Source organism: Rhinatrema bivittatum, chromosome 9 (genome assembly GCF_901001135.1).
Source record: "Rhinatrema bivittatum chromosome 9, aRhiBiv1.1, whole genome shotgun sequence".
NCBI classification, from domain to species: domain Eukaryota; kingdom Metazoa; phylum Chordata; class Amphibia; order Gymnophiona; family Rhinatrematidae; genus Rhinatrema; species Rhinatrema bivittatum.
Window position 1 is genome coordinate 239441193 of NC_042623.1, and position 13576 is coordinate 239454768.

A 13576-nucleotide genomic window follows, 5' to 3' on the forward strand; every position below is an offset into this window, starting at 1 on the left:
ACTTCACCCTGGAAGCTCACGGTTCCCCCAGGAGGGGCCTGTAGGAACCCGGCCGCTGGAACTTAGGAGACTCCCTCAGGACTGAAGATTGGTCTGGATGCAGGCACTTCCCGCAGGTCGTTGATTCCAGACGGCTGGCGCCTCCAGCAGGTCGTCAGTCCAGGAGTCAAAGCCGAAGAGTAGTTGAAAGCCGTTCCGAGGGTCGAAGCCAGGAGAAGGGTCCGCAGCCAGTCCAGAAGCAAGCCAGGAGAAGAATCCGCAGCCAGTCCAGAAGTAAGCCAGGAGAAGGGTCCGCAGCCAGTCCAAGGTCAAGCCAAATGAAGAACGACAGCCAGTCCAGGGGTCAGAAGCCAAGAATCAGTCCAACAAGGAAGGAGAACAGAGACGGGATGAAGACCAGGAACAGAGACCAGGAACACCAGCACAGAATCCGGAACCAGAAGCCATACTACCAAGGCAAGGTCTGAGAAGCAGACCTTGCCTTAAATACCTAAAATGAGGGAGGAGTCTCAGAAGGGAGCCACGACCATTTCCTGTCGTGGCCCCTTTAAATCTTATCTTCAGCCGCGCGCACAGCTCTAAGGCAGCCAGGAAGGGGGAGGAGTCAGCTCAGCCCCGCTGGGCTCCGTGGCCAGCCTGGGCAGCAGCCAAGGCCGTGGGAAGAACGCCGGATGAGGCTCCCTGCTCCTGCAAGAGCCTCCGGGCCCACCCGACGCCGCAGGTGAGTACCTGGTCCCGGCCGCGGATCGCCGCAGCCGGCGGCCATGACAGTCGGCCCGGTCACAGCTTGCCATGGCCGGCGGCCATAACACTTGGTTTCTTGTAACGACTTAATAAACCAAGGTATGATCTTCTTATATCTGGGTTGTACCGGTTGCATGGGCGACAGGTCATCAAATGTGACTGCCAAAGCATGCTGAAAAATATCTATAGCAGAAGATGCATTTGTAGAGTTGAAATCAACAATCTAGATACTATCTGCTCACAAAATATATCAGGATCAACATGACAATGCCTTTTAAATTGCAGTTGTTTTTCAGTACAAGTTGGAAACAGTCCATAAACTGATATGTGGCAAGAGGTTAAAAATGATCCGACTAAGGAATACTTTCAGTAACCACAGATCAGGATCCCACTGAAACTAGAGTAGGATTCACAAAAACAAGTCCGATGAGTTGGCCCCTCAACAAGCTTTTCCCAGCCTAAAGCTGACATTGCCACTAAAAACACATCACAAACAACAGGCAAAGGTTTCAAGATCAACATACAAATTAAAACCTTCCACCACAATAGTAGATCTCAAATCAGTATTTGCACTGAGTATTAATTCAATGATAGGAGAAGAACTGTGGGTCATTAATCCATGAGGACAAGAAAACAGAAAGAAATTCACTACAGAAGATGAAATACAAGCAGTTCAGAGGGTTGAGATCACAATATACAGAATTAAAAGCTAACACACAATTAAAAACTAGAACCCTGTGCCTCATCTGTTTAAGCTGATTAATAACAGTCAATCTCGGTTAACCAAGAGTCTATAATACAGAGGCAATCCGGATCTCTTTCAATTAATAAATCAAAAATTACATGACTGTTCCTGGACACTGCCTATTTAATAACAAAATACAAAAAGATTGGCAAGGCTGCTTAGCTAATATATTAAGCAATGTGGTCTCATAGAGGCCTCGTAACACTTGGGAAGCCAGGGTTCAAATCCCACTGCCGCTCCTTGTAGTCTTGGGCAAGCCTGTATTGCCTCAGGAACGATTTTAGGGGTAGATTTACTATGCCACAGTATTTTTCTGTGGAAGGGAAATACACCCTGGGCTTCCTTGTGCTGTTTTGACACGGCCCCAGGTATTTTCCTGTTTGTGGAAAAATATCATGGGGCGGTATTTTTTCCGTGGAACAATTCTGCAGGAAAAAATATCACAGTAAAAATTATATTTCGTTTTTCAGCCACTTCACAGTACAATGGCAACCCATTTCACCCTTGGCTGTCATCTCACACAAGCCTGAAATAACCCCATCCCACCTTGTCAAAGCTCCCCCCAGGGGACTTGAGAGACCCCTGCCCACCCCCTGATGCCTCTAGAAGCTGCCCAAAATTAAACAAAAAATTAAGAAAATAGAATTCAAAGTTGGGATGACCCCCCCCTTACTTAGAAGTTAGCCATCCCTCCTGTAGAAAGCAGCGACCCCCCTGACATTCCCCCATCCCCTGGCTATACCTGGGAGTTTAGTGGATCCTGGAGCACTCCCTAATAGGGATGTGAATCGTTTTCCATATCGTCTTAACAATAGAAATCGTGTGGCAGGGCAAGAAAATCGTCTTAGGCACGATTTTTTAGTTAAAAAATCGTTAAAAATCGTTTTTTCCGATTAGTGCGCACTAACGGGAGTTAGTGCGCACTAACTGAAAATGATACAATTTGACACTTTTCAGGTCAGTTTAGGAATGAATATGTATTCCTATTGGCTGCCCTCTTATTTATTCATGTTACCAAGTTTCCTACTGACAGTATATGGGGGATGGGAAATGGAAACAGTTGGTAGCTTGACAAAACAAGTAATGTGATCAGTCAATGTGACTAGAACTTGTGCCCTAACCCTGATACCAGGGGTATTGTGATCTTCCTGCACACAGTGCCCTATCCCTATTAATACCAGGAGTGTTGTGATCTTCCTGCACACAGTGCCCTATCCCTAATACCAGGGGTGTTGTGATCTTCCTGCACACAGTGCCCTATTCCTGATACTGGGGGTGTTGTGATCTTCCTGCACACAGTGCCCTATTCCTGATACCGGGGGTGTTGTGATCTTCTTGCACACATCCCGGTATCAGGGATAGGGCACTGCATGCAGGAAGATCACAACACTCCTGGTATTAATAGGGATAGGGCACTGCATGCAGGAAGATCACAACACTCCTGGTATTAATAGGGATAGGGCACTGCATGCAGGAAGATCACAACACCCCTGGTATCAGGGATAGGGCACTGTGTGCAGGAAGATCACAATACCCCGGAGGAGTGAGGGTCAGGCAGCTCCCCCCTGTCTGTGAAGCCAGCCTCTCACTAGTAATGCAGGGAGGGAGCTGTCTCAGACTTCACCATCCTCCCCCCCCCCTCACCCACACACCATTCACTAGCTGGACATGGGGGAAGTCAGGAGTGAGGGTCAGGCAGCTCCCCCCTGTCTGTGAAGCCAGCCTCTCACTAGTAATGCAGGGAGGGAGCTGTCTCAGACTGGTATCAGGGTTAGGGCACTGTGTGCAGGAAGATCACAACACTCCTGGTATTAATAGGGATAGGGCACTGTAAGAGATGACTGTAGTAGATTGAATAAAGATCTGATGTTTCTGCTCTCCTCACACCAAACAAAAACAACACACAAGCAGAGAAGCCCTTCTTACAAAGCTGAGCTAGTGAGTTAAGTAGGAGGAAAAGTAAACATACTTGTGCCAGTGTGGCTACTTAAAAAATACACTTACCAACAATCAATTACATATATTTGAACTGTGTACAGTTCCAGCCAGGACCACCTTTCTAAAATGCACAGTGATTGGCAAATTCAACATGCACTAGCATTTCAGGTGCCTGCTAACAAAAATAATAAACAAACAAGTTCTAGTCACGTGAGTGCTGATCATTACATTACTTTTTTTGTCAAGCTTCCAACTGTTTCCATTTCACATCCCCCCAACCATTACCTCAGTATTAGCCTTGGTAACATCAATAGATAAGAGCACAGCCAGCCAATAGGAATACATACATACATATTCATTCCTAAGTGACCTTTACTGACCTGGGAAGTGTGAACACTTTGTTTCATTTTCTGTTGGTGTTCGTTAGTTTCCAGTTCCATTTCCCATCCCCCCAACCATCACCTCAGTGGTAACCTTGGTAACATCAATAGATAAGAGGGCAGCCAGCCAATAGGAACACATATTCATTCCTAACTGACCTTCAGTGACCTGGAAAGTGTTTATTTGTATCATTTTCAGTTAGTGCGCACTAAATCGAGTTAGTGCGCACTAACGGGGAGTTAGTGCGCACTAACTCGAGTTAGTGCGCACTAACACGATTTAACGATTTTTAACGATAAATCGTTAGAATTTCTATTGTATCGTGTTCTATAACGATTTAAGACGATATAAACATTATCGGACGATAATTTTAATCGTTGAAAAACGATTCACATCCCTACTCCCTAAGCCCTGGGCTGGATGCCACCATTTTCAAAAATGGCACTGGCTGTCCTTTACCTCTAACATGCGATATGGGTAAAAGCCAAGTGGTATCACTTTGAAAAATGGCATCAAACCGCCCGGGGCCTAGGGGATGCTCCGGGACCCATTAGATGTCTATTTGATGTCTAAACGGGGGGGTAATAGGATCCAGAAGGGTTATGTTTTTGGAAAAGGGGGGGGGGTTGACTATGGGGGGGGGGGCGGAGCATCACTACACAACTTTGAATTCAGCAGTTTTAAGTTTCGGTCAAACAGTTTTAAGACAAATTTGTAATCCTTTGGGCGAGTTTCTAATGTGATATGTGCTTTCTGGATGTCAGAACTATCTTTGCTCCAGTTAGTTCTGCTGCATAATTTAAAGAGGAGGTGAAATGAGAGAGGTACATGGCAGAGTTGAGCATTTAGAAAATAAAATGAACAATGCTTCTAGATTCTGCACCAATAATCAGCAAATGTCATGACCTGAATATGTCAACATTAGCTCTCATTGCACAAAAGGCAAAAACCCTGCCTTGTATCCTATGGGCTCGATTTACTAAGACTTCTTTTTCCCATTTTCCGCTAAACATATAGAAAAAAACTAAATGAGGCAAGCCTTCCTTATACAAATTTCAACAGTTCACATGCTTTTTTTTTCCCCATTATGATAAACATTTTTTAGACAAAAAATTGATGTGCACTGCATAAAACGCACTGTAAAACAGGCAGCATCTCATTATCTCCGCCTACTCAGAGCCATTTTTACCACAATCCTTGTATTTGGAGAGTTCAGCTAATTAGCAACTTGGAATTACAGTGAAGATGAAATTGTCTTGCTATGTGCAAGGGGTTTGAACACAGTCTTTAGATATTTACCACTCAATTTATTAAGAATTTTTAAGTTAAAAAAAAGTTATTTTTCAGTTTTCTAAAATATGAAATAGAAATTGAGAATAAAGAAAAAAGCTCAGTCTTTCTGGCACCTGTTCTCTGCATGTTAGTTATTGTGGATTTATCAGATATAGTTGTGTACAGTGTAATTTACTGATTTTGAATAAAAAAATAAGGATATGTGAAAAGTTAACATTTTCCCTAAGTCATTTCATAAATGTTCCACAAATTTTGCAGATTCACAAAAAACTCTAAAAGGAGAATTTCTCCAAAAGAGGTGAAAAATTGTGAAATCCTCCAGACTTCCATGAATACAGCATAAAAGGTGAATGCTAATATTGTTCCTCCCATTTCATCAAATATTTTACATATAATGGCAAGAAGTTCCATAGTCTGCACTTGCATGGAACATTTGTGAAATAATCCTCAAGACCCCTGATATAGCCTCCAAATGTTGTGCCAATAAGACATCAAACAGAAAAGTTATTGTGGTCAGGAAAAGACTAGCTTATATTTACCAATGATTTTTAGCTAGGGATAGTTGGAGGGGTTTTGTATTTTGGAATTCCTCCCACTTTTTTTGAGATATGGCATCTAGAGTATATAATCCCCCTGGAGCATGTTTAAAAGGTAGATTTTAAAACTTTTGTGCATGCCAAGTGGGAGTTATAAGCACAAGTTGGGCCGGCGCGCCACTCTTCAAGAGCCAATTTAATGGCAAGCAGTTCGCGGTTCCCAATGCTGTAGTTCTGCTGTGCCGATGAAAATTTTCGAGAATAGAATGAGCATGGGACTCTGGTACCAGAAGCAGTGCGTTGACTTAGAACATCTCCAGCCCAATGGTGGAAGCATCCACCTCGACTAAAAATGGTGACATAAGCAGGATCCCTTTTGGAAGGCTTCTTTCAAACGATGAAAAGCGGTAACGGCCTCGGGCAGCCAATTCCGTGTATTTTGGCCCTTCTGGGTCAGGGCTGTCAGAGGAGTAGCCAGTGTGGAGTAATGCAGGATAAAGTGGTGATAATAATTAAGGAAACCCAAGAAGCACTGGAGCGCTTTAAGTCCCACTGGTTGTAGCCAATCCCAGATTGCCCTCAATTTATCTGGGTCCATGGAGAAGCCTTGAGGAGAGATTATATAGCTTGGACCTCTTGAACAAACACTTGTCCAGTTTTGCAAACAAGTGGTTTTCTCGTAGGCGTTGTAGTACCATTCGTACATCAGCCTAGTGGGTGTCGAGATCCTTCGAAAATATGAGGATCTCGTCCAGATAGATCATGACCTTGATATATAGCAGATCTCTGAAAATTTCATTCATCATCCGCTGGAATACAGTTGGTGCATTGGAAAGGCCAAAAGGCATCACCAAGTATTCATAGTGGCCATCTCTAGTATTAAAGGCGGTTTTCCAGATGTCATCGGGGTGGATTGTCACCAAGTTATACGCCCCACATAAATCCAGCTTCGTGAAGATAGTAGTACCTTGGAGACGATCAAATAGTTCAGAAATCAACGGCAAGGGATATTTATCCTTACGGGTGATAGCATTTAGACTGCGGTAATCGATGCACGGTCTGTGTTACGCTAGGGCTCCGGACAGGAGTCGTGCACACCACCCAGCAGGGTGGCTCCAGGTGGAGAGAGACAGGAAGCTCGAAACAAAGTCAGGAACCAGGCTGGGTCAGGGCAGGCAGCAATAATCAGAGACTGGGTTCCGGCTGGGTCAGGGCAGGCAGCAATAATCAGAGTCTGGGTTCAGGCTGGGTCAGGGCAGGCGGCAAGTGGCAGTGTCTAGTACAGGCTGGGTCAGGGCAGGCGGCAAGTGGCAGTGTCAAGTACAGGCTGGGTCAGGGCACAGTAAGCAGGACAAGGCAGGTCAGAAGGCCCGTAGGCCACACACACATACACGGAAGGCCCGTAGGCCACACACCAATAGCGGGGCAAGGCAAGTCAGAAGGCCCGTAGGCCACACACACACACATGGAAGGCCCGTAGGCCACACACCATAGACGGGGCAAGGCAGGTCAGAAGGCCCGTAGGCCACACACACACACACGGAAGGCCCGTAGGCCACACACCATAGACGGGGCAAGGCAGGTCAGAAGGCCCGTAGGCCACACACACACACACGGAAGGCCCGTAGGCCACACACCATAGACGGGGCAAGGCAGGTCAGAAGGCCCGTAGGCCACACACACATACACGGAAGGCCCGTAGGCCACACACCAATAGCGGGGCAAGGCAGGTCAGAAGGCCCGTAGGCCACACACACACACACTGAAGGCCCGTAGGCCACACACCAATAGCGGGGCAAGGCAGATCAGAAGGCCCGTAGGCCACACACACACACACTGAAGGCCCGTAGGCCACACAAGGCAAGGCAAGGATAGGATAGGCCCGAAGGCCGCGCAAGGCAAGGCAAGGCAAGGATAGGCCCGAAGGCCAGGCAAGGCAAGGATAGGCCCGAAGGCCGCGCAAGGCAAGGCAAGGCAAGGATAGGCCCGAAGGCCACGCAAGGCAAGGCAAGGCAAGGATAGGCCCGAAGGCCACGCAAGGCAAGGCAAGGCAAGGCAAGGATAGGCCCGAAGGCCGCGCAAGGCAGGCTAGAGCAGGGAGCCCAGGTGAGCTCGATGCCGAAGCACCGAGGCAACTGTCAGGCAGGGTTAAGAGGGCACACCCAGAGCATAGAGTGGACATAGGAGATGGACTGGGCCTGTCAGGAAAGCCAGCACTAGAGGGACCCCTGGTGGTGAGGCGGTAGCACAGCAGCCACAGCCGTAACAGTCTGAGTGATCCGTCTTTCACAAAGAAGAATCCTGCTCTAGCGGGTGACATGGATGGATGGATAAACCCTTTTGCCAGATTCTTCCGAATATATTCAGTCATGGCCTTTGTCTCAGGTAACGACAGAGGATAGGTGCATCCACAAGGAGGCGTAGATCCAGGAAGAAGGTCGATTGGACAATCGGACTGCCGAAGAGGCAGGAGGAGATCAGCCTTTTGTTTAGAAAATACATCCTCATAGGCGGCGTATAGCTGAGGTATGCCAGAAGAGGTGGTTACCAAAGGAATCGTCAAAGATGGAGTCACCTTCTGAAGTCAGGATTGGTGACAGGCTGGACCCCACTCTACCAGTTGTAGCAAAGTCCAATTAAATTGGGGGGAATGTTTCTGTAACCAAGGAAGTCCAAGCACAATGGGATGGATTGACTTATCCAACACCAGTAACTCGAGTTCCTCAAGGTGTAAGGCCCCTGTACGTAACTGGACAGGTTCAGTGGTCAAAGAGATATGGCCAGGAAGTGGCTCTCCATAGAATGAGGTGATACACAAGGAAGGGTTATGCGAACGGGTTTTAATATCCAGGAGTTGCACAAAATCTTTGAGGATAAAATTACCTCCTGCTCCGGAGCCTACCAGAGCAAGAACTGGAAAGGACCGAGAATCCCAAATTAGTGCGACTGGAACTGAGAGTTGGGGGGCCGGAGAAGTTGCACCCAAGTTCAGGGCTCCTACTGAACTTGGGCCCTGGAGTTTCCCGGACGGATGGGACAATTTTATAGGTGGTGGCCTGGGGCTCCACAATACAGACACAAGCCGGCCTGTCTTCACTGGAGGCGCTCTTCCGGTGTCAGTCACCCTTGACCCAATTGCATGGGTTCTTCCGCCTTTTCACTAGACGCAGAGTTAGTAATGGGCGGTGAGTGGGAGCGAACTTGCAGGGGCCTCTTGGGCATCCGACTCTCCTGATGATGCTCTTGAAGACGGTGGTCAATTCGGCCTGTCAAATCTATAAGCTCCTCCAAGGAGGGAGGGAGCTCCCGAGCATCCAGCTCATCTTTTAACTGTGAGGAGAGACCATCCAAGTAAATAGCTCGAAGGCAGTCCTCCTGCCAAGCAAGTTCAGTAGCCAAAGTCAGAAACTCTATTGTATAATCAAAAAGACTTTGTTGTCCTTGACTAAGATGTAGTAGACTGGTTCTTGCTACAGCATGCCACCCTGGATCATCAAAGGTCCGTTTGAATACAGCCACAAACTGAACCAGTTCTCTTAGCAAGGACTCTGAGCGTTCCTACAGGGGGGAAGCCCAGGCCAGGGCCTGCCCTTCGAGGCAAGACAGGATAAACGTGACCTTTGTCAAGTCGTCTTGGAAGACAGCAGAGCAAATTGCATATAGCACTGGTTTATGAACCCTCTGCAGAGCTTGGGGTCGCTGTTGAAACATGGAGGCGCTGGAAGTGCCAATAAGGCACGTGGTGAGGATGGAGGTGGCTGAGAAGAAGAAGCCAAGGTAGAAGCTGAATCCCGGTTCAGGATGTTGAACCGGGTATGGAGACATCCAATTGAGGCGGCCAGTGCTTCCAAGAACTGCTGCTGTTCTTGTACCTTGGAGGCCAGGTCAGTGATGACCTGGGAGGCAATCTGCTTCACCAAATCCATGGCCTTTGCAACTTGTTGCATAGGAGGTGGATCCTTGGGCTGAGGTGGGGTTGACGCAACGCGTAGGTGAGGGCCTGTGGGTCCCCACCGTCAGCAGGTGGAGTGGGCTGAAGCTGGTGGCCACTGGAGCTTCACCTATACCAGCCCATGCTCCCCTCGGGTTGAGCCTGCGGGTGCCAGGGCCGGCAGGACTTAGGTGGGCCTCAAGGTTAAGTACAGGTAGTAGATGGTTCATCCCAGAGACAGCAGTCAGAAGATGGTGTGGTCCTATCCTGGATGGGATATGGAACAGGAACTCAAGCACCAAGGGACAAGAAGGAACTGAAGGTGCCTGAGCAAAGGGAGGTTGAAGCCTTAATAGTCCATGTCCAGAGGATAGGGACATAGGCGTCACTATCAAGCTTGAATGGAAGCTGGCGGCATGATACAAAATTATTCAGAGTAGTTAAATCACAAGAGGATTGTGATACATTACAGGATTACTTGGATTTTCAGAAGGCATTTGACAAAGTTCCTCATGAGAGGCTTCTAGGAAAAGTAAAAGTCATGGAATAGGTGGCGATGTCCTTTCGTGGATTGCAAACTGGCTAAAAGACAGGAAACAGAGAGTAGGATTAAATGGACAATTTTCTCAGTGGAAGGGAGTGGACAGTGGAGTACCTCAGGGATCTGTATTGGGACCCTTACTTTTCAATATATTTATAAATGATCTGGAAAGAAATACGACGAGTGAGATAATCAAATTTGCAGATGACACAAAATTGTTCAGAGTAGTTAAATCACAAGCAGATTGTGATAAATTTCAGGAAGACCTTGTGAGACTGGAAAATTGGGCATCCAAATGGCAGATGAAATTTAATGTGGATAAGTGCAAGGTGATGCATATAGGGAAAAATAACCCATGCTATAATTACTCAATGTTGGGTTCCATATTAGGTGCTACAACCCAAGAAAGAGATCTAGGCGTCATAGTGGATAACACATTGAAATTGTCGGTTCAGTGTGCTGTGGCAGTCAAAAAAGCAAACAGAATGTTGGGAATTATTAGAAAGGGAATGGTGAATAAAACGGAAAATGTCATAATGCCTCTGTATCGCTCCATGGTGAGACTGCACCTTGAATACTGTGTACAATTCTGGTCGCCGCATCTCAAAAAAGATATAATTGCGATGGAGAAGGTACAGAAAAGGGCTACCAAAATGATAAGGGGAATGGAACAGCTCCCCTATGAGGAAAGACTAAAGAGGTTAGGACTTTTCAGTTTGGAGAAGAGACGGCTGAGGGGGGATATGATAGAGATGTTTAAAATCATGAGAGGTCTAGAACGGGTAGATGTGAATCGGTTATTTACTCTTTCGGATAGTAGAAAGACTAGGGGGCACTCCATGAAATTAGCATGGGGCACATTTAAAATTAATCGGAGAAAGTTCTTTTTTACTCAACGCACAATTAAACTCTGGAATTTTTTACCAGAGGATGTGGTTAGTGCAGTTAGTATAGCTGTGTTTAAAAAAGGATTGGATAAGTTCTTGGAGGAGAAGTTCATTACCTGCTATTAAGTTCACTTAGAGAATAGCCACTGCCATTAGCAATGGTAACATGGAATAGACTTAGTTTTTGGGTACTTGCCAGGTTCTTATGGCCTGGATTGGCTACTAGGGATGTGAATCGTTTTTTGACGATTTAAAATATCGTCCGATATATTTTAAATCATCAAAAATCGTTAGAAGCGCGATACAATAGGAATTCCCCCGATTTATCGTCAAAAATCGTAAATCGGGGGAAGGGGGAGGGGAAGGGGGAGGGCGGAAAAACCGGCACACTAAAACAACCCTAAAACCCACCCCGACCCTTTAAAATAAATCCCCCACCCTCCCGAACCCCCCAAAATGCCTTAAATTACCTGGGGTCCAGAGCGGGGGTCCCGGTGTGCTCTTTTACTCTCGGGCCTGCGGTGCGTTGTAGAAATGGTGCCGGCGCTACCTTTGCCCTGTCATATGACAGGGACAAAGGTAGCGCCGGCGCCATTTTGTTTTTTGTCCCCCGACTGTCAGGAGCGTAGGAGAACGCTCCCGGACCCCCGCTGGACCCCAGGGACTTTTGGCCAGCTTGGGGGGGCCTCCTGACCCCCACAAGACTTGCCAAAAGTCCAGCAGGGGTCCGGGAACGACCTCCTGCAGTCGAATCGTTTTGCCGTACGGCCGGCGCCATTTTGCACAAAATGGCGCCGGCCGTACGGCAAAACGATTCGACTGCAGGAGGTCGCTACCTTTGCCCTGTCATATGGCAGGGCAAAGGTAGCACCGGCGCCATTTCTACAACGCACCACAGGCCCGAGAGTAAAAGATCACACCGGGTCCCCCGCTCTGGACCCCAGGTAATTTAAGGCATATTGGGGGGGTTCGGGAGGGTGGGGGATTTATTTTAAAGGGTCGGGGTGGGTTTTAGGGATGTTTTAGGGTGCCGGTTTTCCCGCCCTCCCCCGATTTACGATTTACACGATATTTACAAAAACAAAACCGCGACGATCCGATTCCCTCCCCCCCCCAGCCGAAATCGATCGTTAAGATGATCGATCACACGATTCACATCTCTATTGGCCACTATTGGAAACAGGATAGCTGGGCTTGATGGACCCTTGGTCTGACCCAGTATGGCATTTTCTTATGTTCTTATGACCTTGCAAGACTGGAAGATTGGGCATCCAAATGGCAGATGAAATTTAATGTGGACAAGTGCAAGGTGTTGCATATAGGGAAAAATAACCCTTGCTGTAGTTACACGATGTTAGGTTCCATATTAGGAGCTACCACCCAGGAAAAGATCTAGGCATCATAGTGGATAATACTTTGAAATCCAAGGCTCAGTGTGCTGCAGCAGTCAAAAAAGCAAACAGAATGTTAGGAATTATTAGGAAGGGAATGGTTAATAAAACGGAAAATGTCATAATGCCTCTGTATCGCTCAATGCTGAGACCGCACCTTGAATACTGTGTATAATTCTGGTCACCACATCATAAGAACATAAGAACATATCAAAAAAGATATAGTTGCGATGGAGAAAGTACAGAGAAGGGCAACCAAAATGATAAAGGGAATGGAACAGCTCCCCTATGAGGAAAGGCTGAAGAAGTTGGGGCTTTTCAGCTTGGAGAAGAGGCAGCTGAGGGGAGATATGATAGAGGTCTTTAAGATCATGAGAGGTCTTGAACGAGTAGATGTGAAATGGTTATTTACACTTTCAGATAATAGGACCAGGGGGCATTCCATGAAATTAGCAAGTAGCACATTTAAAACTAATCGGAGAAAATTCTTTTTCACTGAACGCACAATTAAGCTCTGGAATTTGTTGCCAGAGGATGTGGTTAGTGCAGTTAGTGTAGCTGGGTTCAAAAAAGGTTTGGATAAGTTCTTGCAGGAGAAGTCCATTAACTGCTATTAATCAAGTTTACTTAGCTAATAGTCACTGCTATTAATTGCATCAGTAGCATGGGATCTTCTTGGTGTTTGGGTACTTGCCAGGTTCTTGTGACCTGGTTTGGCCTCTGTTGGGAACAGGATGCTGGGCTTGATGGACCCTTGGTCTGACCCAGCATGGCAAATTTCTCATATTCTTATGTTCTTATGTGTAGCAAGCAATGTGGCACTCTGGACTCAAGAAAGTCTGAGGCAAAGTCATTCATAGCAATGGTCAAGGCACGGAGAAGGCAGGCATGATCAGTCGTAGCAATGGTCAAGGCACAAAGAAGGCAGGCATGGTCAAACGTAGCAACGGTCAGGCTTGGAGGTCAGACGTATCAATGGTCAGGTTTGGAGAAAGCAGGCAAGGTCAGGCGTAGCAGTGGTCAGGCTTGGAGAAGGCAGGCAAGGTCAGGCATAGCAGTGGTCAGGCTTGGAGAAGGCAGACAAAGTCAGGCATAGCGATGGTCAGAACCAGGAAGTCAATCAGCACACAGACGAGATGAACACGGAACAGGAACCAGGAACTTGGAGAAATAGGAACACAAAGCAAGG